The sequence below is a fragment of the Rousettus aegyptiacus genome, unplaced genomic scaffold (genome assembly GCF_014176215.1).
Source record: "Rousettus aegyptiacus isolate mRouAeg1 unplaced genomic scaffold, mRouAeg1.p scaffold_m13_p_6, whole genome shotgun sequence".
Classification (NCBI taxonomy): Eukaryota; Metazoa; Chordata; class Mammalia; order Chiroptera; family Pteropodidae; genus Rousettus; species Rousettus aegyptiacus.
Genome location: NW_023416309.1, coordinates 61,632,295 through 61,654,197, shown reverse-complemented (window position 1 = coordinate 61,654,197; position 21,903 = coordinate 61,632,295). Strand labels below are relative to the sequence as shown.

The following is a 21,903-nucleotide window of genomic DNA, read 5'->3' as shown; positions in this document are numbered from 1 at the left end:
CTACGCACGGCAGAAGCGTGAGGAATTTCATCCTGAGACTCCTGATAATTAGACTTTAGGGAGGAAATTGGTGCAAAGAAGTGTGAACTACGTATCCATGTTACCAAAAGAGGTCAGGAAATGTCCACTACCTCAGTTTTCTGTAGCTACGGTGAATGACAGTGCTTTTCAGATGTATTTTCCAGAGCTGCACTGGACGTGGCAAGTGGCCCCTGAACAGGGACCCCAGTATGGGAAACTATGTAAATGAGGTAAGGAGATTAGACTCCCTCCAGAAAAGCATATGCAAAAGAGTAGGAGGAAGAAAATACAGATCACAGCCTAGTAGAATTCAAAAAAGCACACATTAAATAAATTTAAGGAATAGACTGTCATAATCAGGAGTAAAACATAGGACAAGGGTCAAAGGACTTTAATGTTTGTGTACAGCACTTAAAGTATATATTTAGGGCTAGGGAATATGGTGTGCACACTCACCAGATTCAGCAATTTTAGATCTCATATAGGAAACTTGTCTCTGGTTCCCGGAGGAAGGAACTATAAATAGTTAAACCTGGGAAAAGATTTGGAAGCTACTGAATTGATTCCTACCCAGGCAAGGGCCGAAACTGGATGACCATGCATTGGCTTTACTAGATTTGCAGAAACAAGCCTGCAATCCTCTCCTCCAAAATTTGGAAGGAAGCTGTATAATTGTCATGATAAAGCCGTCCTCCTACCTCTGATAACAGGGAAACTGCTTGGTCACCTGGTCCCAAAAGCCCTTGCCTCAAAGGTGGCATGCGCCTGTAGTCCCAGCTACTCGGGAGGCTGAGGCAGGAAAATAGCTTGAGCCCAGAAGTTCTGGGCTGTAGTGTGCTGTGCCAACTGGGTGTCTGCCCTAAGTTCAGTACCAATATGGTGACCTCCTGGGAGCGGGGGACCACCAGGTTGCCTAAGGAGGGGTGAACCGGCCCTGGTTGAAAATGGAGCAGGTCAAAACTCCTGTGCTGATCAGTAGTAGGATCGAGATTATGAATAGTCACTGCATGCATGGCCTTGGCAACATAGCAAGATCCCATCTCTATTACAGTGGGTAAAAAGAGAAATCCAAATAGGGGACTGGAAGGATAATAAATGGTCCCCAGAATACATAATCTAAAACTATAGTCCTGTCACTTGGGCAAAAGAGATCTTGGGGATACCGTATCCCATTTACATGTTAAATTGAATTATCCAACTGCAGGCAGTTACTAAAAAAATCAGGAGAGCCCTATCCCTCCTGGCACAAGAAACTCAGATGAGAAATGTCATCTACCAGAATAGGCTAGCACTAGATTATTAGCAGCAGAAGGAGGTGTATTTGAGAAATTAAATCTCACCAACTGTAGTGTGCAAATAGATGACCAGGGCCGGGAAGTTGAAGATTTTGTCAAACAGATGACAGGATTGGTGCATGTGCCCATACAAACATGGCATGGATGGGACCCCGATAACCTTCAGAGGTTGGTTCTCCACTTTTGGAGGCTTTAAGATCTAGCCTCATCTAAAGCCATACGAAGACCCCCTCATTTTAGGATGAAGAGAATCAAGACAGTCAAGACTGGACCTTTGACAGTCTTATTTTAGTGGGTCCTCTGTTCAACACAGAGTCCATTGTTCTGATGTCTATGGTGGATGCACAGCCTTGATTCTGGTACAGTGAATCCAATGACGGCGTCCAGCTACCTTGGCCACTGTGGGTGTTATGAGGATGACAGGAAAAGGTCCGTCCCAGCAGGGCTCAAGAGAAGCACACTGTACCTTTCTCACTCAGATCCAATCACCTGGAGTGTGGTTGTGTGGCTGGACCGGATGCTGAGCAGCTGTTCTGGTGGCAGAGACCCACCAGTTGGTGGGTCTCCTGTCATGTGAGAGAGAGCTTGCAAAGATTTAAGCAGTGAAAAATTATGAATTTCTGTTAGCTTTTCCTCCCCTAACTTGGGGAGAAGTGGGGGTCTTCCAAATATCATTTCATAAGGTGTGAAGCCCTTACAATAGGATGTGCACCATGCCCTTAAAAGGGCAAAGGGGAGGAGACTCATCCAGTTTTCACAAGTTTCCAGCTTGAATTTAGTTAAGGTTTCTTTCAAGGTCCTATTCATCCTTTCTGCCTGTCCTGAACTTTGAGGCCTATAAATGCAATGCAATTTCCAATTGATCCCTAACGCTCTTGCTAGAGATTGGCTGGTCTGGGCGATGAACACTGGGCCGTTGTCGGACCCCAGTGTTATGAGCAGGCCAAATCGAGGCACTATTTCTGAGACTAATTTCTTTGCTACTACCTGAGCGGTCTCCTGCTTGGTGGGGAAGGCTTCAGTCCATCCTGAAAACGTGTCGATGAACACAAGCAAGTATTTGAATCCGAAAGTTCCCGGGCTGACCTCAGTGAAATCTAACTCCCAATGTTCTCCTGGTGCTTGTCCACGAAGTCTTGTCCCTTGTTGTATTTCCTTGAAGAGCCCTGGATTCACTTGTGTGCAGATGTGGCACCGGGCTGATATCTGCTTGGCCATTCGTTGCAGCCCCGGAATGTAATAGTCCCTTTTTAACAGTTCAGTTAACTTGGTTTTTCCCAAGTGAGTGCTCTGGTGAACCTGGGATATAAGGTCTCGGCTCAAGGCCTCAGGTACTACAATGCAGCCATCCGTGAGCCTAACCCACCCAGCAGATTCTTCTTTGCCTTCCAGCTCGTTGCATAGTTCAATTTCCCCTGGAGTGTAGGTAGGGGTGTCCGTTAGCACTCTGGGGGGTAGGGGTGGCAGAATGTCAATTGGCCCCACTGGTTTTCGGGCAGCCTCCTTTGCTGTCTCAGAGCTTGCGTTCTGGTGCCCTGGGCAATGGACGATTGCCACTTTCTTTGGCAGCAAAATTGTCTCAAGAAGGGCCAGTATTTCCTTTTTATTAACGCCCCATGTATGTGTGCCGTGGCAAAGGCATGCCTGCTGTCCGTGTAGATGTTAACAGTCTTGTTCCTACCCCACCGCAGAGCTTGAGTCACTGCTACTAGTTCAGCCCTCTGAGCTGAAGTGCCATAGCTCAGGGCTTGTGCCAAGATGACTATCTCAGTGGTAACCACTGCAGACCCGGCATACCTGACTCCTGAGACGAAGCTACTCTCATCCGTAAATAGAGTAGCGTCTGGATTTGGCCAAGGGCTGTCTGTCAGGTCCGGTCTGGTGCAGGTGACGTTCCCTAGGACCTCAAGGCAGTCATGCAAGGGTTGGTATCGTCGGGCAGTAGGGTAGCTGGGTTGAGTGTGGTAGTTTTCAGGAATTATATGTGAAGTGGGTTGAGAAGCATGACCTGATACTGGGTGACCCAAGTGTTGGAAATCCACTGGTCCAGTGGGCTGCGAAGCATTGACTGAACTGCGTTTGGGGTGATAATCTGGAGAGTCTGCCCTAATGTCAAATTTAGGGCTTCCTTAGAGAGGACTGCAGTGGCAGCAATTGCCCTCAAACAGGTGGGCCATCCTGCTGCCACATAGTCCAATCCTTTGGAGAGGTATGCAACTGGTCGCTTCCAGAGCCCTAGGGTCTGTGTCAGGACCCCTTTAAAGTTATCCTGGGCTCCCGGGGGCTCATAATGTAAGAGTCCTGACCTCTTCATTCTGCATTCTCGAAAAGGATGAGTGGGGCCTTCTTTTAGGGGGCTTGTCGTTTTTCAGGGCACTCATTCTTTCAATGTCCCTTTTTCTTGCAATATGCGCACTGGTCCTTTTCTAACCCAACTCTTCTGGGTCTATTGTTCTCCCTGGGTGCCTGTTCTTGGCCTCTGCCTTTTCCTGGCAGTCCCTGTGGCTGGGCTTCTTGCATGGTTGCAAGCAGGACCTTGGTCATCCTCTTAGTCTGTGCTATATCTACCTCGTCTCTATTGTTAAATACTCGTTGTGCTATCTCGACCAGCTCAGATAGGTTCTTTCCTTCAAATCCGTCCATCCTCTGCAATTTCTTTCTAATATCTGGGGCCGACTGACTGAAAAAGGCTAAATTCACAGCCCTCCTATTATTAGAGTCCTCCGGGTCAATAGGGGTATATAAGCGGTACGACTCTTAAGAGTCGTTCCAGGAACACCGCCGGTGACTCATCCTTAGTTTGGATGACCTCACTTACCTTAGATAAGTTAGTGGGTCGTCAGCCGGCAGACCGGAGGCCCTGGAGCAGAAGCTGGCGATACTGTTGGAGAGCCTCCTTACCTTGGTTAGTGTTGGGGTCCCAAGGTGGAGGAGTTGCTGACAGCCATCCCAGGTCGGCTGGTAGGTAAAGAAAATAGTCTCTAGGAGAGAGGTTAATCCCTGGGGTTTCTCTGAGAATGAGGGGTTCTGGTGTTTCCAATTGTACAGATCGCTGGTGGAGAAAGGGACATAAACCATGAATGGCCTCTGAGTTTCTCTCCCAACTAGGGGAGCCAATGGCCAGAGTGGGGCCAGGACTGCTGTCCAGTTCGACAAGTCAGGGACAGTAACAGAGTATTGTGGGGATTGGTACACAACCCCAATGCAGGTGTGGGGAGGACTCAGGAGGGGTTTTGCCTCCCTGTTAGATGGAGATAGGACCGGGTCATAAGGGGCGTAAGGGGGAGGATCAGTGATCTCAGGGTCCTCAGGGGGCGCCTGTAAGACAGGGTCAAGAGGGTTAGATCTTTGTCTGGATGGTTTCTCTTTTGGCTCCTTTGGTGTAGAAAAAAGGACAGACTTGGGAGTCGTCTTTGATTCTTTTCCGCTGCGGCAGTCCTTCAAATACTTGGGGGCATCAGAAACAATATCGATCCACACATCGATATATGGAGCCTGATCAGGGTGGCCAGAATTTCCACAGATAATATTCCGCACCTGAAAGGCTGTTTGCAGGTCGAGTGACCCCTCTGGTGGCCACCCTGTTCCAAATGTGGGCCAATCTAACTGGCAGAACCTCTGAAGGTCAAAGGGAGTGACACAGGCTCCGTACACCTGGGCTCGTCTCCTGAAATCCTTAAAATGATTAAGGAGGCACTGAAGGGGGGTAGGACGATTTGAGGAAGAAGCTTGACTCATGTTAATAAAAATAGGCAAGACCCCCACAAAAGCCAAATAAGCCAGGGCTAGGATCAGCTTCTGACCTAGCGTCCAATCGGACGGTGCCACGGAGGCCAGATCTAAGGAAATAATTAAAATACCACACATCTATGGAGTAAGCTTATGAAAGCCAAGGCAATAAGAAGGTAACAGTGCATTTGACCAGTCCGGACAGACGAACACAATACAGACAGACAAGAACAGTAACAGACTAAGGTAGACCAGTCCAGACAGACAGACACAATACAGACAGACAAAACAGACTACAAGTAACACAAAACGCTAGCATATCAGGCAGGTACTGGGTCAGGATCTGACATCTCAGACCTTGACCGAACTAGGGAAGTATTGCTGCGTCCAGCCTTCCACTAGTTCTTAGGGCCCACAGACAGGTACAGGTGTAAGCCGAGGCTTAGACGAACTCTAGGGCTTACCGGCAGACAGGTCTAAGCTGAAACTTAGGCGTACCCTAGAGCTCACAGATAGACAGATACTCAGAAACCAGAATACCTGTAATACCAGAAGTCAAGTCTGACGTCTCAGACCTTGACCGAACTCGGGAAGTATTGCTGCGTCCAGCCTTCCACAAGTTCCCCAATAGATACCCAGAAACCTCGATACCTGTAGTGCAGTCTGACTCACTGGTGAAGCTGCTCCAGATAGCTCGTGCCCAATTGTTACAGAATTGTACCTTTTGTCCACCTGCCCTCCTGGGCGAGTCCACCTAGCGTCTGGGGCTGAGGAATGTCTCTCAGCGGCCGTCCCCTAGATGGGGCAGGTCCTCGCCCAAGGTGGCCGGGGTCGTGGGTCTTAGAAGATCTCCCCCTTGGAGATATCTCAATTGTTGTGGTGCGATCAAATCCAAGACCCATGGAGCCAATCGAGATGAACTGTGAGCCTTTATTAGCCGGCCTGCGACTGACTCTCTACCATGCAGGGTTAGAAGAGATCATCCCTGAGCTCCCAGAAGAGGCAGTTTATATAGCCACCAGCACATCCCTGAGCAAATCACCACACCCTGGTTAACGGTTGGCCTTTAGCATATCCTTGATCAGATTACCCTCGTTAACAGCATCACCTTGATCAGATTACCACACCCTGGTTAACAGAATCAGAAGTAAATATTTAATGCTGGCTTACTGGAAAATTGTCCACCCATAACACTAAGATGGCCACCCTGTCCCGGAGGAATTCTGACAACCTCATCTCCTGGAACCCTACCTTTCCTGCGCACGTGAAACAAAAGACTGCCAAGTATGCGAAAATAATCTCTATATAAATCTACTTGACTGCCTTTGTTCGGGGCTCAGACTCTGGAGAGCGACTCTGAGCCCACCAACATAAATAAACCTCCTTTGATTCTTAGTTCACTGAGTGCCACTTGGTTCTTCCTGGTTCACAGGCCAAAATCCGCAACGCTGCCCACATACACACACACACACACACACACACACACTTAAATGCCTGCCTGATAAAACTCAAGGCTGCCAGAATTTAATTTTAGTTCCAGCCAGCACCAGGTGATAGGTCCCAACCTCCCTTTCTTAGAGCATTTATTAAAAAGGACTTAAAATTATGACTCCTTCCTCTCTTCCTTTGAGATGTATATGTACCTCCCACAACTCAGAAGTTTCTCACAAAGACCTGAAAGGCATTCCTTTAAAATGTAATTATCAGAAAGGACAGGGCCTGTCTCCCAGAGTAGAATCTTAACTCAATAACTGCAGACACAGTTGGCCTTTACAGTGTATTTACACTAACCAACCCTTAGTAATTTGTTACTTCTTTATTTAAGATCCTGCTCTTCTCCTCTCACCCCCACACCCCTCCCCACCACCACAACCCCCACCATTCTCCTTTTAAAGAACAATACCTCAAGTTCCTTTCAAGGTGGCAAAGTAGGTTATCTCTGTGCTTGCCTCCTCTCACAACCACATCAAAATTACTATTAAAATACAGAACTATCATTGATAATCACCCGAAGTCTAATTAAACATAAGTTCTATAACTAAGGATATATAGAAGAAGCAACTAAGAGATTAAATATTGTATGTCAAGTGTAATTGAAAATTTTAAAAATAATTTTTAAAAAGTCACTGCTGCACAAAGCTAGTGGACTTCTCCTTCTGTCAGTAGTTACTGAATAAAATATTTTTACTGCCATATTTCCAGCTGTTTATCTTTGACATTACTTTAAGAAATGAGATGGACTCCCCATCCAAAATTTTGGATGTCAAAACTGATGACACTCCACATACATAAAGAGGGTATGAAAAGGTTTATTGCTCACATAATGAGGCTTTCTGGAGTGAACAGGGTTGGCTCCCAAGCAGGTCCAAAAATGGCTTGAGAAGCAGAGAAGACCGGCTTATGGTTTTTGTTAGGGGGTGGGGCTGAAGTGTGGGTTCCAATGCACATGCCAGGCCTTGTGTGGCTTGTACTTCCTTTCAGAGCCAAAAGGGGAAGCAACTGGGCTTTCATATCAGCTTGCCCAGATGTGGGGAAGAAGAAGGAAAACTGTAGCTTGAAAGCTGTCATCAGTCAAACATCAAATATGGAGTCAGACTATTACACAAACCCATGTTACACTTTACAAAAAGTTTATCATTAAGAAGGAATTGGCCAATGAAGATGAAATTTGCAGCAAAGGAGAAAATGGTCACACTGGAAGTGAAATTTTAATTGAACACATATGGTGTTACAGAAGAAATACCAGCCCTGCATAGGTGAAAGTGCCACCACTGAGGAGGCCTTATATTTGTAGCTAAAGGAACTTTTTGAAGGGGAACTCATCAACATAGATAAGGGAAGTGACATAAAGGATAAAGATGTCCCAAAAGAAGTAATATAAGTTTTCTGGGGTTTTAGCCTAAGTCACCATTAAGTTGTCTATCAGATGATCTACTTAATATGTTGATGTCCAGAATTTCAGTGTCCAGTACACTGTTTCTGCACATGTAAAAATAGTGGGACCAGCTGTCCCTTACAACTTCAGTTCTTAGGAAATTGTTATAGAGTCGCAAATTTTGCAGGCAGTTTGTTAGTTATCTATTGCTATATAATAGTCTACAATCTAGTGACTTAATAAAACAAGTATTTATTATTTCACACCATTTCTGAGAGTAAAGAACAGCTTATCTGGGTGGTTCTGGCTCGCAGTCTCTCAAAGTAGCACTTCAACTCTCAACTGGGCTGCTGTCACCTGAAGGCTTGGCCAGGGTTGGAGGATCCACTTCCAAGATAGCTCACTCACATGGCTATTAACAGAAGCCATGCAGGCCTGTCAGCATGGCAACTGGCTTCCAAGAGAGCAAGCAATCCAAGAGAGGCAGAAGCCAGTGTCCTTATAACCTTCCTCAGAAATGATTTGCGACCACTGCTGCCACATCCTACTTGATGGAATAGGTGACGCTGACACAACATGGGAGGGGTCTACACAAGGATGTGAATACCAGGGGGAGGGATCACTGTAATGACAAATCGCCCAGAATGGAGATGACAGTAGCAATATCTTCTGTAGAATGTAATTAGGGCCCATGAGTGAGGTTCTTTATACCCATCCATATTTTTCTTTTCTAGATATTTTTCTGCATTTTTTTCCAGTTTTTGACTCTCTTACCTTGTCTTCTGCTCCTGCTCTTTATAGTTTAAAAAATTGTTCAGACACGTTTTTTCTAGTTGAGTTTATTTTATATAAGTTCAAGTCCCAGATTTGGTGAGTTTTGCTAATTCTCGTTCTTCTCCCAGGGTGAGGGTTGCATGCCTAGTGATGAATCAAATCAGGGAGCTCTGCTTTTGAATTTGAAAGGGGTGTGAGGGTATCAATATGTCACCACTGTAAAAGGCCTATGGAAGGAAGGAGAAATTAACTCTCTCAGTCCTAGCATGGATGGCCACATTCTTGTGGGGACCACATATTTTAGCTGGTAAACATAAACAAAACTGCCTGATGTAGTATAGAAGCCCATGTTTTCTATTACCTGAGACTCTAAGGTCCTCTAGTATATAGTTAAGCAAATATGTAAAATAGGAGCAAATATGTAAAATGGTCCCTAATCATCTATAATCTGCCTCTATTCATGATCTGTATATTACAAACACTATCTACATGCCTGAATATGCAGAAGATCAAGTTCAGAAGCAGGAAAGCCAGGTAGGAGGCTACTGCAATAAATCATATACAAAATGATGGTGATGGCTAGAGTCATATTAGTGGAGAGAGGGAAAAGTGGTTAAATCTGATGTATTTTAAGGATACAGCTGATAGGAATTTATGACAGTACACGAGAGGTATGAAAGAGAGGAGTCAAATAATGTCTGGATGTTTGGGGCCTGAGTAATTGGGCATATGGAATTGTCACTATTACGGGAAAAATTCAAGAGGAACAGGTAGATATAGGAATATAAAGAATCCTGTGCTAGCCGTAGTGATTTTAATATGCCTACTTAACCAACATGCAAAGTTGTGCAAATATTTGACTTCTGGATATCAGGGTAGGAGTCTGGATTAGAGATCCCAATTTGAAATGATTTGAAATTTTTAAGGATACAGATGTTCTTTAAAGCTTTCTTATTGGATAAGATCATCTAAATAAACAGTAAAACAGCAAAAAGGTCCAACTCAACTAATATAGGGAAGAGGCAAGAGAACTAAATGTTAAAAATCAAGCCACATTCAGAGACTGCAGTATGCTGATCAGCCCTAAGGCCAGGCAATGAGGAAACCTACAGAACAAAGGAAAATTTCTGCTGAGATTACTAGCAAACCATTTACCCATACTGTAAAGGGATAAAAGGAAAAGAGAATCTTTAAGTCCCACCCAACACAAAATAAACACAATCAGTCATTCCCTGAGGCTAAAACCGTGGGAAACCTATGAATCAAAGGCTGGAAATAGCCAGTAGACCTTTCACACTACATACTCTTACCTGTCACACTGTATACCCATACCATCAAAGGAAAATAGGTAAACAATCTTCAAACTGTAATTCACGAACACTAAGAATGATATATAAACTGAATTCCCTAAAAACTCCGAGTCCCTCTCACTTTTTCTCTTTCCCTCTTTCTCATCATACCTCTCACTGACCTTTCTCCTTCCCTCTCATTCTCTCCTTCCCTCCCTTCTTCTCTCTCTCTCTCTCCTCTCTCTCTGTACCTCCGAGTCTCTCTGAGGTTCTCTCAGTCTTTGTCTCTGAGGAGAGGCCGTGCTCTGTCTATGGAGCATCACCCCTTCTCTAATGAACTTTCCTTTTTTACTGTAACTCTGGCATGCACTTGAATTTTTTCCTGCTGTCAGTCAAGAATTCTCTTTTGGTGCAGGACTTGAGCTTCCTCCTCCCACTCGGGGGAATTTGCCCTGTTCTGCATTAAAACCACCTGCTCTGCCGTAAAGGTTATTTGTTTTGATATGAATGAGTGTTCTAAAACTCAATTCTAACCAGTGTGTGTGCATGCATACATGTGCATGGAGGCTTCCCCACACTAACAAGCAATTATGACACTATCTACCAGGAGGTAGAATTAGATTCCACAAGGGCTCAGTCCCACAAGACTGCTCAACCACTTCAGATACTAGTCACAAGCCCAGATTGTTAACTGGGCTTCTGCCCAACCAGCTACAAAATGGAGGTTCCAATGTGTAGTTCAATGAATTTGCTAGAATAGCTCACATTACTCAGAAAAACATTTTACTTACTAGATACCTTGATCACTCCAAACTCTTAGGAAATTCCAAGGGTTTCGGGAGCTGCAAGCCAAGCACTATGGATTGTTATGGGTGGACAATTTTCCAGTAAGCCAGCATTAAGTATTTACTTCTGATTCTGTTAACCAGGGTGTGGTGATCTGCTCAGGGATGTGCTGGTGGCTATATAAACTGCCTCTTCTGGGAGCTTGGGGCTGATCTCTTCTAAGCCTATGTGGTAGAGAGTCAGTCCCCGGGTGGCTAATAAAGGCTCACAATTCATCTCAATTGGCTCCGTAGGTCTTGGATTTGATGGCACACAACATGGATAAAGATCAAATATCTTAGGATTATTATAATTTAATATGAACACTTTTGAGAATGAAAATGAGTGCTACTAATCATTAGATCTAGATAACAGGAGTAGACTAAGACTTTCAAACCAGTAAGGATGGCCTTCTTGCTGACAAGAGGGAGAACATACTGAATATTGAAATAGTTAACATATGAAGTAAGTATAACATAATTGTCTGAGATAATGGAAGAGTAACTAGACAACAGATATATGGTATCATTGCTGAACACATTGATTGGTGGTCATGAATTCAAAGTGATTTAGAATGACTCATTTAAATCCATAAATTATAGCTTCTGGGAAAGAAGCAATAAACAAGACAAAACTGTTCCTGTTATCGTAAATCTTATGTTTTAATGGGAAGAAAATAAGCAATGACTATTGCACACATATTCATGCATGTAGTGAATGAAGCAAATAAAGCAGACTAAAGGGATGGAGATTGATGGGGGTGGTGAGAGTGGTGGAGCATTTTATGTAGGACTTGGAGGAAAGCCTCTGTGAAAAGGTCATATTTGAGTAGAGATCTGAAGAAAGTAAGGGAGTGAACATGTCTGTATCAGGGAGATCATAGCAAGCAGGCCAGTGGGGCAAGAAGAAGGTGAGGTAGGAAAAAGAAATCAGAAGTAGTGCCCTGTGATCCCTCTTTCTTACCACATTGCTGCCCTGCTCCTCAGAAAACCAGTGTAGTTATTAGTTTGTGATGCAGGAACTTTTCTAGTACTTGTCTTCCACCTTACCATTAATTAGCAGGCTTTGTAAATGCTCTAATAATAAAACAGTGTAAAATTTGAAATTGACAATGCTCCTCCATTAGATTGCTTGTAGGATCATCACAGTCAATGTGTTGTCAATCACATTTAGCAGAGGAGGAAATGGAGACACCAAAGCTTTTTTTATTGTACTCAGTCTTCAATATCTGCAGTGTATTTTACGATTAAGAATATATCAATTCAGATGCTAAATTTTCACCCGAAATATTTGATCTACATTTAGATTTCATAAAATTTACTATTTGCATCCCAAGTTATTCCAGGCACATTTAAAACTCTTTCAATACCTGAATCAATTATCTTTATTTAAATTTATATTAAAATTAAAAGAGAAAATTCAGTTCCTTAGTCACACTAGCCACATTTCAAGTGCTCAACAGCCACATGTGGCTTCATATTGAACAGGGCAGTATTAGATAGACATTAACTCTTCAAGGAATACCTCTGTGAACATCCTAATTTGTGTTTCCATAAGATTTGTATTTATCTCATCATTGTATTTAATACATCTCATTATAAGTATGTGAGAGTTTCTGTATCTTTTCTTCTATCAGACTATGTGATTAAAGGCATCACTTTATTCACCTTCCTATCTCCAGAGCCAGGCACCATTCCTGACCAAAAGAGGTATAGTGGTATAGTGGGTTGAGTGGTATAGTGGGTTGAATGTGGCCTCCAAAACAATATGCCCAAGTCTTAACCCCCAGAACCTGTGACAATGAACTTATCTAAAATAAGGGTCTTTGTAGGTATAAAGTAAGGACCTCAAGATGAGATTATCCTGGATTAGGGTGGACCTAAATCTTGTAAGGATGAGTGTCCTTACAAAAGACAGAAAAGAAGACATATAGAGGTACGGAGTTTGAAAAGGCTATGTAAAGACACTGACAGAGACTGGAAGGCAGCCACAAGCCAAGGAATAACCAAGGATTGCTAGTACCCAACAGAAGCTAGGAAAGAGGACTGGAATGGACTCCCTCTCAAAACCTCCACAAGGAGCCAACTCTGCTGACACCCTAATATCAGACTTCTTGGCCTCTAGACCTGTGAGAATAAATTTCTTTTTTAAGCCATCAGGTTTGTTGCAACTGGTACAGCAGACCTAAGAAATTAATACTGTTGTAGCCACCAGCCTCCGAAAGACTCACGGACCACTAGAACTCAGTGAGTTATAGGAAACACACTCTTTATTCAGCCAGCTGGGTCTGCCAGGGGTACGCAGACCCTAAATTAAACGGCCCCTAAATGTAGAAGTACAGAGTTTTTAAGCCCAAAATCCCATTCTTCATTCTTTCTAAACACAAAGGTCTATTTTCCTTTTATTCACTACCTGTCAACCCACAGGTCAGTTGTGCAAGCAGGGATACAGAAGCAGAAGCGATAGCCATGTTCCCATGGGCATAGGCAAGCAGTAATTTTCCTGCAAGTAATACATTTCTAGCAGTCATTGTTCAGCCATTACAATACGAGTAGTCACCATCATTACCATGGATCAGGAATCATGTCAGGAAGTAGAAAGCCTCAGGAGTAATTGAAAGAGATAACCTCCCGTGATTTTATTAATAGCCAAAAGAAAAGTTTTGTGAATATAGATGGTATGCTATGAGACTGTGAACATGATTTTAGGAAAGGAACAGGTAGATAATAAAATCCTGTAATAGAACTAAAGAGTTTTAGATAGCCCCCATATAACATTTTACCTAATGATAAAACACTAAAAAATCTCTGCCAAATTAAATTTGGTACACAAATAAAAGCACTTAGTATTACTGTTATTATTACTAATATTGTCTAAAATTCTTATCAGTGCAATAATTCAAAAAACAAAAATGTAATACCTATTAAAAAGAGATCAAGTTAAAAAAAAAACTAAAGACCAAATTAAGGGAAAAAATTACTGAAATTCTAGCAGGACATTTGAATTATTCAAGCAAATCATCTAAAACTTTTCTATTCACTAATATGATAAGATATAATAAACTTTTTTTTCATATTGCAATAAATATATAAGTACCAAGATATAACTTTACTGAGAAAAGCATGACATTTATAAGGGCAAACCAGAAGTGGTTTGGAGAGATACAAAATAGAACTTGTTAAATTGCTTCTTGGACTTTTGGTTAACATCAAGGGTAGAACTTGTTAATGGGGTAAAAAAGCAGGGTGGGGCATCAGAGCACTGGGCAGTCTATAGTTGCAACCAATTCCAGGACAAGAGCTGTACGCCACTAAGGTCCTAAAAGGTTTAACCAATAAATCATTTGATAATCTTAGATTTGGATCAGTGATCCATACCAAGTAAACATATAATGTATGAAGTTTCAGTTGGGGTTCATTTTATTTGCATATGGCTATCCAGTTGTTCAAGCATTTATTTGTTAAAAACTATCCTTTTTCCATTGAATTGCTAAAACTTTGTCCGAAATCAATTGGCCATATTTGTGTCCATTTCTGGACTCTATTCTGTTCCACTAACCTATCCATCCCTTCACTAATACCAAATTATCTTGATTCCTATAGCTTTATAGTCAGTCTTTAAATTGGATAATGTGTTTCCTCCAACTTTATTCTTTTTCAATAGTTTCGGCTATTCAGTTCTTTTTTTCATTATATACTATTTCTCTATCTCTGGCAATTTTCATTGTTCAGAGTCTACTTTGATGTCAATACAGTCACTTCAGATTTCTTGTGTTTACTGACTGCATGTTATATCTTTTCCAACTCTTTATCTTTAAAATTCCCTATATTTATAGGGAGTCATACATATAGTGACTTTCTTATAGACACTGAGTCATTTTTTAAAAATCAATTCTGATGATCTCTGTCATTTAATTGGTATGTTATGCTATTTATATTTCATGCCAAAATGAGTGAACATAGCAAGCCTGCTATCTTTAGAAAGGCCTGCTTGCAAGGCTGGCTCTTGGCTAGCATCTGAGAACTTGCCTGGTGAACTGCCTATACTCATAATGTTGTGGTGTGATCAAATCTAAGACTGATGGAGCCAATTGAGATGAACTGTGAGCCTTTATTAGCCAGCTGGCAACTGACTCTCTACCATGCAGGGTTAGAGGAGATCAGCCTCAAGCCTCCATAAGGGATAGCTTAAAAAGCCCCAAAACCCCCTCTAGCAAGCAAGCAGGTTTACAGAAGCAAAAGATATGGCTGTTAGCATATCTTTGAGCAGATTACCACACCCTGGTTAACATCAAACAAGCAAGCAGATTACAGAAACAGAGTAAATCCTTAATGCTGGCTTACTGGAAAATTTTCCACCCTTAACAATATAAAACTTCCCCTAAATGATAAAAATGGCTCACTGTGACTAAACTAACAAAGAACATGGTGTGTGCTATACACCTGCTTTCCTTTCAGGCATCTGGAATTTCAGTGACACAGGTACTATTGTTGCGGAGATAGTTAGGAAGAAGAGTCGGAGTCTGAAATGCATTAACTAACATGGATAAGGGAGAGGGGATGAATGGCAATGCTAGCTTCCCCACGCCTGTCTCCATGGCTTTTTATTCTCCCTCTCACAAAGCTGGTTTATCAGATTAGTAATTACAAATTACAGCCAACTCCCAAATTCAGCCTCAAGTCCACCACCATGTTATCAGCTACTCCCTCTCCTTTTCTTATTATCCTTGTGTCTAGAGCAAGAAGTCTCAGAATAGGTAAGGCCTGTGGGCTCTCCCTGTAGTGTGACCTTATTGCTCTAAGCACCAAGCATCCTGCCAGGACTGCAGGCGTCTCTCACAACATACTATGTGCCTCCATGACTGACCCGTGAGAAATACCCTGGACTTGCAGGCTCAGTGAGCTTCTCTAGTAGACAACATTTCAAAAAGTTATTACAATGTGTTGCTGGGAGGAATTAAGTGCATCCTGTGTGATTCCACTGAGAGGGCTCTAGGGAGCCCAAGGACTTCACCTCACTCTTTCTTCCCTTTGTTGATTCTGTTTTGCATCTTTATGCTATAATGAATCTTAACCACAAGTGTGACTGTATCATGAGTCCTGTGAGACTGTGAAAAATAACTTATTTCAATTTGGCAACAAAAATTTTAGTTAAATATCTTACTTAGCAAAATATGTGAAATGAACTAACAGTAAAAAGAGCTCTAAATTAAGGCTTCACAATTTCATAATGTTATGCCCCGATAACATTATGGGCATAACATTATGGGTGGTTCGTATCTCCACGAACCACCAAGAAGCCGACACTGATGCAAGAGCAAGAGGGAGTTTATTTCAGATCCAAGTCCGGACCGCAGTCCGCACACCGACGCAGCAGTGAGTAGGAGGCGGTCCCGAACATGGGGCTTCAGGGGTATTTGAAGGGAAAAGTCATAAGCATGGGGAGTGATGTCTTGGCGTTACAGGATTGATACGACAAGCTCGTCGCTTAGCAGGATTGGCTGGGTGATGGCGCTGAGGAACAAGGTGGGGAATTTGGAGAGTTACTTTCCATAGTTGCTCTGATTGGCTGAGTCTAGGGTGGGGTGATAGTCTCGCTATCTGCGGCTTTTCCGGGAACTGGCCTGTGCTTAAGATGGAGTCTTATACCTAAGATGGAGTCACTTTGGTTGCTCAATATAATCACAAAAACCAAAATTCTACAGTATTAGGATAATGTTTAAATTTTCAAATTTAATGTTATAATACCAACTTATCTTAAAGGGTTATAAATTTAAAAAAAAGATTAGTATTTAAAAAATCAAAATGTTTAAAATTTATGGCTCTAACGCCTTGAATGTGTTTAGAGCAATATAGTACAAAAATTATATTTCACATAATTGAAATTACTTCAATATACATATACAACTTCCGAGGCATACTACTGCAATATAAATTGAAATAAGCTAAATGCAAGAGGCATTTTCAGGTATTACATAATACTGAAAAAAATATATGTATATTGAAATACTGATTTCACAAGTTCAAGGTACAAAATGGTTACATAGCTTCCATTTCTGTAATAACAGCTGTTCATTGTTCCTGGTTTCCCTATATAAGGTTAGACTGAAATAAGTGGAGTCTTCCTATAAAACTAGCTATAGCAACTTGAGCTGTCTTGACTAATACTATATTGTCACTGTGCTTCAACACCCATCTGCTTCAGTTCTGCGTGATTTGAATCTCTGTCCCATGATTTCTGTCTTTTTTCAAAGCCATTTGATATAATATTCTGATTAGAATCCAATAAAAGATTAAATAAACACTTAATACCCAACTTCCATGTTAGATATTCTGTACATTTCAGCAAACAGCACCAAGGCAGGCTGAGCCACCAAACCTCCATTGTCTTCATGGCCAAGCATCAGGGACACTTGCCAGGGCAGGTGTCAAACTAGCTTGGGTATAACTTTTTGTGGCTGAAAACAAAGCAAAAACTACATAATTTTAAATTTAATATATATAATAAAAATATGTGATAAACATTTTCCTGTTTTATATATGAGAAAGGTAAGGACAAATAAAATTATATAAAGGGCCTTACAAATACCAGGTAGTTTTAGAGCTGAAGTTTAATCCCAAGTCTCTCTGATTCCAAGGCTTATACAAACATCCCCACCCCACCAACAAGGACTACCTAATATAACTAATAGAGTGTGTACGATTGACCTGAATCAAAATGGTGCTCAGAGCTTATGTTGCAGCGGACCCTCTAACAGAAAACCACAGATATGATAAAAGGTATCTTAAAACTATAAACAGGTATCAGTGCTGGAAAATTAGAAGGGTCACTCTCAGTGTACATGGAATTTTGAGGAATTCAAAGAACATAGAATGACCAAAGAGTTGGATCAATAGTCCAGAACCTCTGGAAGATGATAGCTTTAAAAACATGCAAGAAACTCCAGTGATAGTCTGAGTTCTGGGGCTCCCTTCTGATACCCAAAAGGGGTGGAAGGCAGTTGTGGGTCTACTCCCACGCTGGTACAGACAGTGTAACCAGTAGGGCAGTAAAGTGCCTTTGGTGTCTGGTAGCAGCCAAAATACCTTGGGAGTCCCACATCATTACTGTCTCCTTGCACCCACAACCCAAACCATATCCCATCCTGTTACCAATAAAGGGTATAAGTAAATAGACAGAATACTTATAGTGAGGGTAGCAGGAACTCTCAGACAACATCTGAGAAAAATCAACACCCCCACCTAAAAGGACAAAAGATAACACTGAAAAAAACTAAGCAAACGAGAGATTTCGAAACATGTATGCCTAATATAGTCAGAGAAATATGAGAGAATAAGATACCTCTAAAATATATCTTTTATAAAAAAGAAAAATTAATAGCCTTGGATATTAAAAATGGTGTCAAAATCTGAAAAAAAAATGCTCGCAACATTAAGTAGCAGAATGGAGGAATATTGGTGAGTGAAATGGGAAGCTGAAAGATGGAGTCAATGATCTACAATGCAGTGGAAAATAAACAGTAATTATGATTTTCAGTCTCAAAGAACTGGGCTATAATTTCTAACAGCCAACTACAGAATATTCTAGAAAGAGAGTAAGAGAATAAATTTGGGATAATATTCTTAAATATGGTAAGTATTACTCCAAACTGGAGAAAATGTGAGTTCATACATTTATATGTATTACTAAAGAAATAAAGAAGGAAGATATATATAATTCATGTGATCTGAAAATACTGAGAATATAAATATTTGTCAAGTTAACGCAAATATAACATCTGATAAAATTTGGTAATTTGATTACAAAGAACTCATCTGTAATATTCTTAGTTATAATTGTTATTTGTAATGAAAATTCTTACAATTAACCAAAAATACTTGTTTACTTGTTTGTAGTAGGAGGTATATTTACACATCGTATGACTAATAATAAAAGCTGGATTTCACCTGATGTTCAAATCTTCTCATTTTTAACCCACTCTCTATAGCTTTAATAACTGTTATAATTAACAGAACAAATAAAATAATTACTCTTAATGCCTTGTGGTTATAAGCAACCACCTACCTTATTCTTATAACAAACTTATCCTTACAACAAAATAGACCAATATCCTCCATAAATACAGATGTTAAATTCTTTAAAATGATTAAGAATTTTTATAACAGAATTTTGTAAACCACAGGTAGAAAACCAAATTTTTGGCCAGCTCTAGAAAAGAACCAGAATCGAGCAATAATGTTGGTAAGAATACAAAAAAGCGATGGCTTCTACCTACAAAGGGAATGGAATTTTGATCCTAAAATTCTCCATTAGAAAAGAAAATTTAAAAAAAAAGTAATCAAGTAAGGCCTAAATGCAGATTTATTTCAATCCATAAATACTACTTTTAAGAATTATTAGAGGATGAAATCTATCAAAATAAAAAACTGACTCTAAAAAGAAAACATGATATAAATAAACAACGATAGGCAGAAAAGTACAAAATATTGCTAAGTCTATATTAATACGGTTTTTTTAAGATACCATAAAATTCTAGAATTAAGACTACAAATAATTTCCACATGGGATTTGCTAAATGGGAGTAGGCAGGATATGCAAATGAATAATCTATGACCTAGCAATCCTGCTTTCAAGTGAAACGTGTGAAGGGATATTATAATGTTAGATGAACAAGCAGAAAGAAGCAATTTAATGGAGTAACTGTACAAAACATGACGTGAAAACATTCTGCTAGAGGACAAATGAACAAATTCAACAGCAGAATATTAGTCATGTGCATTGCAAATAAATGCTCAAGAAAACAAGTCATTTTACAAGTTCAAATGTAAATAAAAGGATACACATAATACAAATTAAAATTGTTGCAATGAGTTCAGAGATTGGAAACAGGAAATGAAGATTATAAGAAATAATTATATAAATACTGTATAACAAAATGGACCATAGAGTGTTGTGAAACTAAAAAAAAAAAAAATTTACTCACCACCCTGCCCTCCAGTCCAAATTAAAAATTTTTCGAGATTTAAGTAAAAAAATTAAAAAATAATATGGAGGACTTCCATTCTTAGGAAAGACGGAATGAGTAGTGGAAACCAGATTAACCTTCCCACTTGAAACAATCCAAAAAATTAACAAAATATATGGAAAAAATTTTTTCCAAGACAGTGGACCTCAGGCAACAAAGAGGAAACAGGAACTAATGAGATGAGCCCTACAACTGCCCCGGCTTTCTGCTTCAAGAAGTTTTTGGACTGTGTTGCAGGAATAAAGAACTGAGGCAGAGCCTGGCAGACTCCCACAGTTGAAGACATAGATTTGAGTGTCTCAAGAGACCAAGGCAGCTAGATTTCATAGAACAGAGTGACAGAAAAGAGAGGACTACAGGGAGAGGAAAACCTAAAGATCTGCAGAGGGACCCTCTTGAGCATTCAGGAGAGTGTATATGAGGAAATTACCCAGGTCCATGGAAAGAACTATCCAAAAGCATTGGAGGGAAAAGTGCCCAGCACTCACTGAGGACCTATTCCAAGCAGGCAGACTGAAAATTTTCATAATTCATGGCCCACAAGGTTGAGTACTCAGAAAGTTCCTGCCTCAGTAGTGAGGAATAATTAATCCTAGACTGAGTACTGCCCTGGACCTGCCTAATGAATCCTAAAAAGACAAGGAAAACCAAAAAGGATCAAACTGTTTTCAAATAACAACTATAACTGAGAATAAAGCTCAAAAATATTTATAGGGATACAAAACATCCAGCATCCAAAAATGTAAATAATCACAGTGTCTCGCATTCAGTAGAAGATTACCAAGCACGCAAACAGGCAAGAAAGCATTATCTATATCATGAGAAAAATCAACGAATTGAAACTGATCCAGAACCGATACAGATGTTAGAATTAGCAGAAAAGGACATAAACACAATTCTATAACTATATTCTCTGTGTTCAAAAAGTTAAGTACAAGAATAAAAATATAAATACCCAAGTCAAACTTCTACGAACAAAACTATGTCTGACTATCAGAGTAAACTCAGGGCTGAGGTTCTTGATCTTTCTCGATAGGTGAACCACAGCAAGTGAGTGCCCTTCCACCCCCTTCAGTGCAGAACATCAAGAAGTATATAGATAAAAATATTCAGGGAAGCCTAGCTCCCAAGTCTCCATCTCCAATAAAAGACTTATGAGGTTTGGCAACCAGTTCCAATGTGATGATCTCATGATTCACCCTTTAGAAAGTCAAGGCATTGAATGGCTTCATCCTATGCAGTTTGATCACAAGAAAGAACTGAGAAAACGCAATATGTCTATCCTTATTAATTTCTTAGACCTTAGATATCTTGATAAGGAGCCCTGGGAGTATAAAATGATAAGAAAAGTTAGAATACCTTAAGTAAGCTGCTTTCGTACATGTCCATCATCTCATAAATGAATACCAACCCCAAGAAGCAAGAGAGACCTTGAGTGTCGTGATGGAGGTGCAGAAACGTCAATACCTTAAAACAGCTGAGAGATTTCAAAAGCATCTGGAATAAGTCAGTGAAATGATTCAAAATTGCTTGGCTTCTTTGCCTGATGGTTTGCCCCATTCAGAAGCAGGGATGAGAGTAAAAACTGAACCAATGGATGCTGATGATAGCAACAATCGCACAGGGCAGAATGAACAACGAAGAGAAAATTCAGGCCATCAAAGAGATCAGATTATAGAGAAAGATGCTGCCTTGTGTGTTCAAACTGATGAAATGAATGAAAGACCATGAAGGATGTTTCTTCTTCTTTTTTTTTCCCTTTCATTAAATTGTTCTCAGAGTCTTAAAAGAGATACAACTAGTAGTTATGTAAACAGCTTCACTCTCCAATTTTATCAGTTATGAGCTGTCCCAGGTAGTAATTACACTTTATACCAAGCGCAGGCAAATGAGTATGGCTACATTAACAGTAATCAACGTAAAAAGCAAAGAGCTGCTGTTGCATGGAAATTCCTGTTTTTGGAGTTGCAGTAAATGCTGAAGATAATCCTTCCTAATAGCAAGCTTTCATTCCTGAAAAGTAGACTTGTTATTTGCTTTAAAAATAATAGATAAATAAAGGATACTAAT

General features: G+C 40.7%; 1 pseudogene; it reads left to right on the top strand.

The window, feature by feature from the left end:
- LOC107517806 overlaps nt 1-21,564 on the top strand; it is a 37,401-nt pseudogene extending 15,837 nt beyond the window's left edge.
- Nucleotides 21,565-21,903: the final 339 nt, after the last annotated feature.